We start from the raw sequence: 12,696 nt of genomic DNA on the forward strand, positions 1-12,696 counted from the left end.
AATCAAGGTAAAATTAGGGAGGGCCCTAACCCAATATGACTGGTATCCTTATATAAGAAGATGAAATTTGGACACAGAGACACACATAGCGAGAAGACGTTACAAAGACATCGGAGACGACAGCCATCTATCTACACGCCAAGGGGAGAGGCCTGGAACAGATGCCCACCTCACAGCCTCAGAGGAACCAGCTCTGCCACAACCTTGGCTTTGGACTCCAGGACAGTAAGAATGAAGCTCTGTTACTTGAGTATCTCGGTTTGGGAACTCTGTTACAGCAGCCCTAGTAGATTAATACCAAAGTGTTGAGACAACGGCATACATTGCAGACAGAGACCAGCAAGGTGGCATCTGGCTGTCCCTGCCATCATTTCAGGATTCTCCCAGGATGATCCCGAAAAGAGGGGGTGGGGGGAGAGAGAGAGAGAGAGAGAGAGAGAGAGAGAGAGAGAGAGAGAGAGAGAGAGATTGATTTGGCGTTTGGATTTAAGGTCTGACCTGAACACCCAGCTTTGAACTTTGTCCCCAGGATCAAAGTGTCGTGGGAGCTGGACAACTTTTTTGGCACCAAAGTGGTCCTTCTGAGGACCTCCTCTGTTCCCGCCCCTAAGCATCACGCCTCACCATCTCACTCCGAGTAACCCGCCTAACATCTAAACCCCTTTAGGTCCAGGCTTCTGCGACCTACGCCCGCCCTCCTGCATCACACCCCAACAGGATCAGTTTGTTGGGTTTTTTTTAAGAAATTTTTTTTGTGCAAGTTCCCTCTCTTCTCTTTATTTTTTTTTCTTTCTTTCTTCCCCTGCATTCTGAGCCTGTACCCACCGCCATTTGTATGTCCCTGCTCCTAGGATTGTGTAGAACAAAATAATAGCCCCTGCCCGTTGTCTTCCCAGCTTCCCTAACAAGCTCAGCGGCGTTGGAGAGGTGACCCAGAGCAGGAGCACCCAGAGCAGGATCCTAAACCGGGAGGGAGGAGGGAACTTCTTCCCAGACCGCAAGGAAGAGCTAGGTGTGAGGACCCCTCACAGCCTCTGACCCTCCATAGAAGACCCAAGGAGCAGCTTCGCCACACTCTGAGCAAGACCCAGGGCTCTGTGACGCCCAACCTGGACACAGCTGGGGGCTCCAGGTGGGAGGAAGTCACAGGGTTTCAAGGACTTTCATGAGCTCAGACAAGGTGGACATCAGCAAGGAGAGCAGATTCGAAGACTTGCCACAGTTGCCAGATGTCACCTGAGTCCCCTTGATTTTGGTAAAAACCCAGCAGGGCAGGCAGGGCCTGGGGACTGACTGCAAGTGAATTTCTGGCCATTTCATGGGTCCAGAGGGCAGGGATAGAGTCAGATTTAATTGATTTAAAGAGAGCATCTAATGGGGTATTTTCCCCAGATCCGAGTTTCTGTTGTGAGCGTCATGACACTACGCCCATCTATGGCCACGCCCTAACGCCTCGCTGCTCCCTGAACACGCAGTTGGTTCCTTTCCTCTCACTTTGCACAGACTGTCCTCTCTGCCCGAAATAGTGTCCTTTCTGCTGGCTCCACTCGAAGAGCTCCTACGCCCCCGCGAAGCCCCGTCTCCGACGTCCTCTCTTCTGTGAATGCTTCTCTAGCTGCCCCAGGCGGAGCCAGACACTCTCCAGACTTCCCAAGGAGCTGCTGGAAGAAAGGGCTGAGTTCAGCGTACTCAGTTATTCTGCCTCTCCGATAAAGCTTCAAGGATCGGCAACGCTCCCCACTTCACCCTCCCGCCCTTTCCTTTCTCTGTCCTCCCAGCCATTGTCATAAGTCATTAAAATCCACCTCATTTACACTTTGGGCGGGGGGGGGGGGGGACAGGCAAATAGACACTACTGTCATCCTCATTTTTCAGAGGAGGAAACTGAGGGTCGGAGTGCTGAAGGGCTTGGCCAGGATTGCACAGCCGCGAAGTGATGAGCTGGGATTCGAACTCACCACTCTGGCTCCGGAGCCCAAGCTCACAGCTGCTGCGCTTCCCCTGCCTCTGAGTTTGTGTTCAGACAGATCATTCCAACTGCTTTCCCATGAGCATTTGGCGTGGGGCTCCCTGAGACCTCTGCTTGCCCACGTGGGGAGGTGGAGCCAGGGAGGAGAGCTGGAGACCAGACAGGACCTAAATAGACAGAGGCAGTCAGAACTTCTGCTTCCCAACCAGAAGTCCAGGGTCCAATCCCCCGTCCAAGGACACCCCCACCTGGGAGTGGCCCGGATCACAGGATTCGGGGTGTATCTCTTGGGAACAATAATGTGGACTGTGTCTGGAGTCATAGGTCCCAAGTTCCCAAGGAGGGATCTGACAAAGGCTGGGCAGGGGTCCCTGACCAAGGCGGCGGCCCACCGGCTGGACAAGGTCTGGAAGCAGAAGGCAAGGCGTCTACGCACCAGGGCAAAATGGTCAGCAATGGTGCCAGGAGGAGGTCAGCGCGCCATGGCCAAAATCCCTGAACATCCACGGGCCTTTTCCCGCCTGGATGGGATAGAGGCGGGGTCGCAGAAGGCTGAGCCCCAGAGTAACTGTTCTGCTCTCATACCTGCATGGTGGATCCTGAGGGAAGAGGGAGCAGGTGTGCACATTGACCTTCTATTAACTCTCCTTACGAGGGTTTCCAATTCCTCAGAGAGGCTTCTTAGCAGGGCCACCTCAGAGGAGCACAGAAGAGCAGGGCTGAGAGGCAGAGAGAGAGAGAGAGAGAGGCCTGGTGACCCTGTGTCTCTCCCCCTGCAACATTTCCTTCAGTCCCGGAAGCTCCGCTGTCTTGACCAAGGTCACTTAAAACCAGTGCGTTCTGCCCAGTTCTCCGCTCTTGAGTTCCATATTCGTCTTGCTCCACTCACCCACCCACCCCCCCTTATAACAGCACCCACCACTCAAGCTGACTTGAAGGGTTGTTATCTGCATTTAAGAACTTCCGGTCAGACCCCGGATCGCCCCCCTCCCACACCAAAAAAACCACCTCGAGCCCCGTCCCAGCAGCACCAGCCCTCTGTCCTGAACCGAGCTGGCCGCTGACCCGAGGACCCCGGAATGGCGCTAAAAGCTGAGCCACAAACCAGGCGGTTTGTAAAAACAAGCTCTCTTCCCTTTAGTGTGCATATTAATTACCCCGAAACAGGTGCAAAATCAACCTCGTTTATTATTATTTCTTTGAGCCCGTAATGGCAGTTGCTGCAAATAAATCCCGTTAACCCAGGGAAAGGATTTATGGGCCCAAATTTACACCAGCCGTTTAATCATAGCACCTTTGAGGCAGACAGACTTTCTCGAGAACAATTTGCCCCACGATTTGTCAGTGGGAAAATGGCCTCATATAAACGTTTGGAGGAAATAAATGCTAATCCAAAGCTCAGTCTTTCATTCTCCTAATTGCCCAGGGAATTTAAAGGAGACAAACTTATTTACTCACAGCAGGAAGTGAGCTGTAATAAAGCATCGCCATTGTGGGCTGACATTGGCCCCTGACAGGGAGGGGGAAGGGGGCCTGGAGATTTACGCAGAGGGGAAAGGGTGAGTGAGATCTCTGGGCAGAGACAGCTTGGTGGCTCAGAGACTCTCCTGCATTTTAAAGAGGCAAGCTCTTAGAGCTGAGTCCATTCAATGCAGATAAATGAGAGGGCCGACTTATCAGTCCTTCCCTTAACCCACTCAGGGCCTGCCTAGCCCCCAAGCTGTCTGCAGGAAGCATTCTGAAGAAAAAGGCAGGTTAAGCCCCCCAAGCTGTCCTGGAGAAAAGAGGAGGGAGACTCAGAAGGCAGCCAGAGGAGCTTGCAGGGAGAGGTACCCATGGCCTTGGAGGCAAGGCCAGAAATCCAGCATCCCTGCAGGGGGCCTGAGCTATAGCTCCGGCATTCCTCGTTCCGGGGTTGCTTGGGCATGTAGGGACCTCAGCCTCTAGGCAGCAGAGGGTAGGGCCACCAAGTGCTTATGAGTAGGCACTGTGATAAAGAAGAGACCCAGGATAGCTTGGGTGGGGACAACGGGGCTCACACCTCCACCTCTGCAGGGGCCCAGTGGCCCTGTTCTAGGGTGAGGAAGTCTCCCGTCCCATGGCAACATAGCCGGGACTGCTGAGAAGTCCTCCTGCGACATGCGAACCACGTAACCCTACGAGGCGCCGTGCTGGTGGGCTAGCGTGGATGATGCCCTGTACAGTCGTGCGGTGTACAAGCTGTGCGACTGTTCTCAGTGGACTCTTCAGATGCTGTCTTGGGACAGAGATGTTGAGGAGTCTCCCATCCGTTCCCCTCTCCACCCCCTCCGGTATTCCCCTGGGCATGAGGGGACCTTCATAAATGGATGGAGGACCAGGATGCCGAGGTCCTACCTCCAGAATTATACCCTTCCTACCCAGACGCTGGACTTCCCTCCCTTGTCCTCACCTCCTTCCCACTCTCCCCAGCTCTGATTTAATTATATTCCTGCAGATCATCCTCGGAATGGCAGAGAGCACCTGGGTTGGAATTCAAACACAGCCACTAACCAGCTGCGTGGCCACGGGCACTTTAATCGACTTTTCTATTTCCTTCTCAGGATCAGATTCTAGACTGGGTGCTTGGGCATTTTTTTAATCTCCTTAGCTTTAAAATTTTTAATTACACAATTAATGTGTGAATAAATGCTCGCCATTTAAAATGCCAAGTACAGAGAGGCACAGAGTAAAAAGATGACGTTCCCTCTCACTCCACACCTCACCCCCAGTTTCTCTCCCTTCTCCGGAGTTAAACCCCCATCCTCAGTTTGGTGTGTTTCCTACCAGATCTCGTACACACATGGGTGCGCGCGCGCACACACACACACACACACACACACACACACACACACCCGTGTAGCCACAGAAAATATCTAGTCTTCTTTCGTGTGCTTATATTTTAACACAGATGAAATCTTACTTCAAGTTACCATTCAGCAAACTTGCCTTCACAACCCAACGGTGTCTTGGAGGTACTTCCATCTCGGTAGAACTAGATCCATCCGCCCCAGCGTTTTAACGGCCACAAGGCATCCCGCCACCTGGATGTGCCACCGTTCATTTAGCCAGCGCCTTAATGACATTTCACTTATTCTTTCACTCCACCCAAGAATTTGCCACCATCACCTCCACCACGTTCTGTTGGTCAAAGCGAGTCGTGGCACCCGCTTAGATTCACAGCCTGTGGGAAATTAGACTCTTTTTCTTCCCGGGAGGGACTACGAAATACTGTGCCCACAGTTTTCAATTTATCATGGTCCACTCTGCCATGGTTACTTCCTTTTCTCCCACATTCAAAATGTGCTCATTCTCTCTCTGCAAAAATTCCATCCCATTATGGCTTCACGCTCAGGCTTAATGTCCAGGGTCTCCCCTTCTCCGCCTCAGCTCAGGCTGCTATAACAGAATGTCACAGACTGGGCGGCATGAACAGCAGAAGTTTCTTTTCTCATGGTTGTGGAGGCCGCGAGCCTGAGATCATCAGGGCACCGGCACCATCAGCTGATGCCAAGGCCTCTCTTCCCGCCTTGCGGACAGCCACCTTCTCACTGTAGTCTTCGCATGGCCTGTCCCTGGTGCGTGTACACGGAGAGAGGGTGAGACTTCACTCTCTTGCTCTTCTTAGAAGGCCACCAACCCTCTCGGATCGGGACCACTGTATTTCCCGCAATTCTAAAATTTGACAGATTCTCTTGTTGGTGGTCTGGTCTGAGATGATAGAATCTGACTGGGTAACAAGCTCGACTGTTTGGAGCTTCATCGTCAGTTTACCAGTGTGGCCTGGGGACATCAGCTCTGCCTCGAGGACCAAATGTAGCACAGCAAGAAAATAAAAAATGCTGTAAGTTTCCTTTTTAATGCAGTAGGAACCACTGGAGCTAAGAAGATCCGACGCTGGCAGACTCATGAACAGGATTCGCCAAAAGAGGTATAAAGCAAGGAGGTGACAGCTCTCGCTCTGCACTGCCCTTGCCCGCTTGAGTGTGCCAAGGACTCAGCCTTACGGTTAGAGGAGAGAAAATGTCATCCAGAAAGGATCAAATGGCACAGACTGATAGGGAACAAACAGTTCAACCAGGAGGAGGGACCGGAGTCCATTGCTCCGGACCTTCACTGCCTTTGCTTTGGAACGAGTGGGTTAATTCTCTTGCTTTGCTTAAGCTATAATGTACTTACGCAGGCTCTATGCCTTGTACCTGCATCTTTTCATCTAATTCTTACAACAAGCTGTATCAGTCAGGGTTCCCCAGAGAAACAGAACCAATAGGATATGCATCTATAGATATGAATTCATTATGAGGTATTGGCTCACATGATTATGAAGCCTGAGAAGTCCTGCAATCTTGCCGTCTGCAAGTTGGAGCCAGTGGTATAATTTAATCCAAGTCTGAAGATCTAAGAACGAGAGAATTTGGTGGTGTAAATCTCAGTTCAAGGGCAGGAGAAAATGAGATAAGGTCCCAGCAGAGACGGGGAGGCAGTAAAAAAGAGGGGTGAATTCCTCCTTCCTCCACCTTTGTTCTATTGAGGCCCTCAACTGATTGGATAAGGCCCACCAGCTACTTCGCTGGCTCAGCCAATTCAAACGCTAATCTCATCCAGAAACACCCTCACAGACATACCCAGGAATAATGTTTAATCTGGGCACCTTGTGGCCAATCAAGTTGACGTAACATTAACCATCACACATACCTAGGAGGTTGGAACTCTTTTATCCACATTTTAAGGGTGAAGAAGACTGAGATTCGATATCTTCTTGGTTTGGGCTCCCCTAGAAGGAGACCCTGCAACTAGGATTCAGGTACGAGTTGATTGATGTGGAAGGTGAGCGAGAGAGGAGGTGAGGCAGAGAGGAAAGGAACCCAGTCAAGGCGCCATGATAGAGCAAGTTGCAACGTGGGCCACTGGTTCTCCACATACCTCAGAGATGTCCCCGGCCGCGAAGGTGGGGCGGCCGGGGTATTTGTCCACCAGCTTCTGCCATTCGTTGAGGACTGCTTCGAGATCATTAAGTCTCCAGCACTTTTGGCTTCCCTTGCATTCTGACACCCCGCGGCCAGAAAAATGCCACAGGGGCAGTGGCAGGTGTTTGCAGAAGGCAGCCTTTGGCCTCTGAAGTGAGTATTATTAAGTGGGTGTAGGTGAGGGGCCAATAGCAGTGACTGTGCACGGGGAGGAGGCTTGTACACATCACTTGGCTAGGGTGCGACTGAGAAGGATTCGAATCCAGCTCTGCCAGGTCCAGAACGCTCCGTCTTAACCATGCTGTTGGGACGCGGAAGTTTCCAGATTGAGACAGAGAAGGGGATGGGAGCCGCCAGCACCAGGGCAGACCCCCGATGGAGGCTGTGGTTTGAGAAATGAGGTCAGAGCTCCTCCTTCAGAGCTAGCTGGGGGGCAGGGGAGGCCAGCATTTCGGGGGGGGGACCCAAAGTGAGGGCAGAGACTTGGGTCGAACAGACAGAAAGGACAATCTCATGATCAGGGTCCGTGAAAGACACCAGTGTCAACAGCTCCGACTTATGGGTGCTGGCCACTGTCAGGCCCTACGAGGACGCAACTGCCCTGCGTCATCTTCAAAGGGGCCCGGGAAGAGGAACAGTCCCCCTCATCTTACAGGTGAAGACACTGAGGCTCAGACGATGGTCCAGATGCATGAAGCGTCAGAGCTGGGGTGTGAAGCCTTTCATCCGTACTGCTGAGAAATATGTGCCGAGCCCCTCCCAAGTGCTGTCCTAAGCGCTGGGGATACAGCAGCGAGCAGAGAAGACGTCGCCCTGCCCTCGTGGAGTCTGCAATCTGTGGGGGAGACGGACCGTAGCAATTAAACGAATAAATGGCATGTCAGACGGTGCCTGCTACTAACAAAATAATAATAATAACAATAATAATAATAATAATAATAATAATACACAGTGACAGTGTGTACCAGGTGGAGGCAGAGACAACGGGGCGCGGAGCCACTGCTGGTTTATCAGTGGTGCCCGGGAAAGGCCTTGCCGACGTCTGACTCACAGGAAGCGAGAGCACCTGGGGACAGGGCATTCCAGGTGGGAGGTATAGCTGGGGAAGAACAAGCAGGTGAGTTGGCTGCAGTGGGATGGGGAGCCGGGAACAGCAGCTGGAGGCCAGGTTGGAGGGGAAGAGGGGGAGGTGAGGAAGGTCAGGTAGGATCCTAAAGGAAAATCAGGCAAAGACTTGACTTACCCTGAATGAGAGCGAGGTGAGGGCAGGGTCTGATTTCCGTTTTCACAAGGTCCCTCTGGATCGGTGCCCTGCACAGTGGGAATCCCTTGGCCAAGCTGGGAGCTCTGGTTCAAGGCAGGAAAGAGCTTCCTCCCTGCCCTGCCCCACCCCAGCCAGGGCACCCTCGTCCCCCACTTCCCTAGTGCCGCTGGGTTCCCAGCTCCTGGCTGCTCTCCTCACCCTCCCAGCCCATCAGCCACCCTCCCTTCTCCTCTTCCCCGGAGTCACTCACTTCCCCAAGACAAATGGCAGCTTCTTCCCGCCCATCCATCACTGCTCCTGGGCCCATCCATTAGCAGCCGCTCCCCTGTCCTGCCCCCAGCCCCACGTCCTTGCTCAGGGACGGGGTCCATTGATCAGAGGCCCATCTGCCGCTTGTCACATCCTGGCAGCCCTGATAACAGGAGACAGAGCTGTCGCTGGCCAGGCCAGCCTGAGGCCAAGGGAGAGATGAAATTGCCCCACCCCCAGGACTGGGGATAAGGCCGGCCTGGACTGGGAGGGGGCAGCAAGAAGGGGTCAGCGTAAGCCCTCCCCAGCCAGAGGCCGCTGTCTGGGGTCATCCAGGGCAAAGTGGAAAGTGAGTTCCACAAGGCAGGGGTGCAAAGGCTCCCAAGCACCCCTCCACGTCCATGTCTATTCCATCCGGGGTGTGCAAGGCTGAGGTCAGGGTGGTGGGGTGGGAGGGGCAGCAAAACGTAGAGGGCCCTTCCCCTCCCGAATCCAGCTCTCCCCAGACTTCTCCATCTGCCTCACATCGCAGACCAGACCTGAATGTGGCACATTCCCCCAGCCTGACACCTCTGGGTTTCTCACCAGAAGCCCCAGCCCGGATGTCCTCACTGGCCCCTCCTGGTTCTCTCGCCAGCCTCCTCCCCATGCTCGGTGACTGAAGAAGACGGCCCACGTGACCACTTGCCCCCTGGCTGTATCTGGCTGTATTTGTACCATGGGAGGCATTGGAAACCTGGAGGAGGGAGGAGAGGAGGCTCGGGGTGTTTATCCCCTGGCTCCCACTCACAGCCTCCACATTCAGTTCATCGCCCCATCTGACTAGATCGGTCCTTCGCTCAGACAGGTCCCGATCCTCACTGCCCGAAACAGCGGAAATGTCCCTTTTCTGCCACATGGGAAGACCTTCACCTGCCGCCTCCACCCTTCTCTCCATCACCTCCTCCCTTTGCCCGCACGGTCTCCATTCCCTCCATTTGGAATGCCTTCCCCACATTTTAATGCAGATAAAGGTACACCTGATCTCATTAGAAGAGGAGCTGCTAAAGAAGAAAAATGATATTGCAGGAGTAGGAAAGAGAAAGGTCCCCTTGGGAGGGAGGCGGGGTGCTGCCCTGGAAGCTCCAGGCTCCCGGCTCCTGCCCAAGAACGTGCCCCTGCAGCGGCGCCCCTGATGCCTCACCTGGGCAGGCATTCCCAGGCTTCCTGCTTCCTCCCCCTGACCCCGCCTCCCAGCCATCCCTCCCTGACCTGTTCCTCGAGCAGATAGGAACAGCTCCTGCCCTTCCCTTCACGTTCCGTGTTCCTCGGGGTCAGTTCCACTCCTGGGCCCAGGACCCTGCCCTGCTGTCATCCAGCCTCACCTTCCGCGTGCGGAGTCCACGGGACTAAAGGGTCATGCCCTCTGAGAGCTGACACGCTCCTCGTAGATAATGTTTCCGATACCTGCACCCCAGAATTCTCTGCCCAAATGTCCCCAAGCTCACTTCCAAGGTCTACACAGGCCTCTTCCCAGGTTTACCCTCCCACCACGAGCCGTGCCACCGGCCTGGGGGTGGTGACCGCGGAGCAGCAGTTGTGGGGTGTAGACAGAGGTCAGACGTGGGTTGGGGTTTCCATCTGCATACACACTGTGTGGGGCGGAGCTGGAGTGTGTGTGTGTGGGGGGGCAGGAGCCTGCAGTCCTATCTGCGCTTTTGCTTCAGGCCCTACAACTTCGTGGGCTGAGCCTGCCCAGGGTCAGAGGTTGCGGTCAGCCTCCTCTTTGCCCTCCAAAGCTGCTCTCAAACTCTATCAGCCCTCCGCCTTCCTATAAAATTCCCCATGTTTCTGTGGCTCACTTCGCCCATCTCTACCACCGGGGCCAGCTCCGTAATTTTCAGGGCCCAGTGCAAAATGAAAATGCAAAACCTCTTGTTCAAAAAGCAAGAAAAATGCACCACTGAAAGTACTCAAACATAAAACTTTTTCCTTCCTTCCTTCCACGGTCCCTCTCTTTCCAGGGCTGTGATGGTGATTTTATTTGCTGTTTAGTGTCACAATCCTTCTGGCACAGGGACTCTCGCTAAGTGCAGACCCTCAAGCACACAGCCACAACCCGCCAACCGCCAGGATCCCCATCCTGCCAGCTGCCGGGCCCACGCACCATGCACCATGCCTGGGGATGTGGGGGTCGATCTCCGCTTCCCACAGGCCCGCTGCCTTCGCCCACATGTAGGCAACATACGGGAAATACGAAGCACTCAAAACCCGTTAGCAGATGGTATTACGGTTATTGTCGTTTGCTGTTTACTATAGCTCAGTGGTTTCCAGCCAGTGGCGATACAGTCCCGGGGCGGGGGCGGGGTGGGGTGCGCATTTGGCAAGTCTGGAGACATTTTTCGTTGTCACACTTGCAGAGAGGAGTGCTACCTCGTGGGTCTGTGGAAGCTATGGATGCTGCTTAGCATCCTACCTTGCAAAAGATAACTGCTCCCCACGCCCACATCTAAAATTATCTGGCCCAAAATGTCAGTAGTGCAAAGGCTGAGAAACGCCGCAGGAGTCAGTTCGTTCTACTTCAGCCCATCCATTTGTTCATTGATCATGGGCGTGAGAGGGGAAGCTTCCTGTTCCTGCAACTCGAGTTTCTACTACCAGGTGGCGCTAATGAGCCTCTTTCCTACGCTGGTGGATAATTCAGAGCCCAGGTTAACAAATTACTCTCTTCCATTATGCTTTTCTATCAAAATCCACGCCCTGGAAAAGAGCAAACCATGCTCAAAGAGCTAGAAAGTGCTTCTTCTCTATATAGCATATACAGATCACCTCCACCCACATCTCTCCTTTGTCACTGAAAACATTTCTGATATCATTCCCACTTTACAGAGGAGGAAACTGAGGCTGATGGAAGCAGCTCTCCTCTCAAACCAGGTGCCTCCCTAATGGCGGTACTACCTCGTTGCTGGCAGGGGCCTTCCTGGCCTTGAAGGTCTGGTTCCACTTGATTTGAAGCCCCGATTTCATAAGCTATGAGAGGCCAGAACCCTCCCTGTGTTTGGGGAACCCCCCAGAGCTGACCCCCTCTGGCCTCTCTCTGTCTTTGTGCCCTGTGTGCGTCTATCTATCTGGGCGCTGGAGGCTCATCACCTGAACCAGGTGGTTCCCAATGTGTCTGCACTTTGGGGTCCCCCGGGGAGCTCCAGAAAGTTCTGCTGCCTATGTTTCACCCCAAGGTTGTGAGTTAGTCGGGAATGTTTCGAAGATTCCCAGTGTGCCGATAAGCTGGCAGCCACTGCCTGCGCTGGCATCCTTTAAAATAGATTCCATTCTTTTCAAGCATTTCACTACTTTATAAATTTTCTGAACACTTGAGGAAAAAAAAGTGAGGGACATTCTTCCATAACTGGGGAGAATCCCCCCTCTTCTCCCTCAGGCAGCCAGAGCCCCATCTCGACCTTATCCTGGCAAAGCATTCACCCCACTTTCAGGCCCTGTCATGGCTCAGGGTCTGTCACAGACAGACTTGTCAGGGAAGTTTTTATTCCTCCTCCCTCCACCCCACCCCCATAAAAGTGCAGTGCTCTTTCTGAAAAGAATTCAGAAAAAACAATTTTTGTCACAATGATTTATAAAGTAAAATGCCATGCCCAGACGTGGCAGCATGTGATCATTCCCTGGTTTTCTGAAACCCCGATGCCCAAGCCACACCCCAGACCAATGCATCAGAATCCTTGGGGACCCGGTTCCATACTGTAACGGTTAACACATCTGCTTTACATGCAGAAGGTCCTGGGTTCACGCCCCAGCGGAGCCATGGTCCCTTATCTACAGCCATGTCACCCTGAACAAGCCCGATGTCTGTCTCGGAAGCTAAGCAGGGTGGGGTCTGGTTAGTACTTGGATGGGAGACCACCTAGGAAGATCAGGTGCCGTAGGCATAAAAAATAATAATAATTGGAAAAAAAAAAAAAAAGAATCCTTAGGTACGGTGTTGCCGAAGCCACCGGGTGCTTCGGTGTGCAGCCAAGTCTGAGAACTGCTGGTCCAGACCCTGCTGCTTTAAGTGTGGACCCTGAGCCAACAGCATCAGCATCACGCTGACTGCATCAGAATCCGCACTTTCACAAGATGATGCTTGTGCACATTCCGCGTCTAAGTGCACACTCTAGAACCAAGAGCACACCTAGGTACAACTCGTCCCCTCTCTGCAAACCTTCAGCCGCTAACGATCTTGGCCAGCTCAAGTT

At 53.3% G+C, this 12,696-nt stretch overlaps 1 pseudogene; it reads left to right on the forward strand.

The window, feature by feature from the left end:
- Positions 1-12,272: 12,272 nt before the first annotated feature.
- LOC118610072 lies at positions 12,273-12,387 on the forward strand (annotated as a pseudogene).
- Positions 12,388-12,696: the final 309 nt, after the last annotated feature.

This window comes from Rousettus aegyptiacus, unplaced genomic scaffold (genome assembly GCF_014176215.1).
Source record: "Rousettus aegyptiacus isolate mRouAeg1 unplaced genomic scaffold, mRouAeg1.p scaffold_m13_p_12, whole genome shotgun sequence".
NCBI classification, from domain to species: Eukaryota; Metazoa; Chordata; class Mammalia; order Chiroptera; family Pteropodidae; genus Rousettus; species Rousettus aegyptiacus.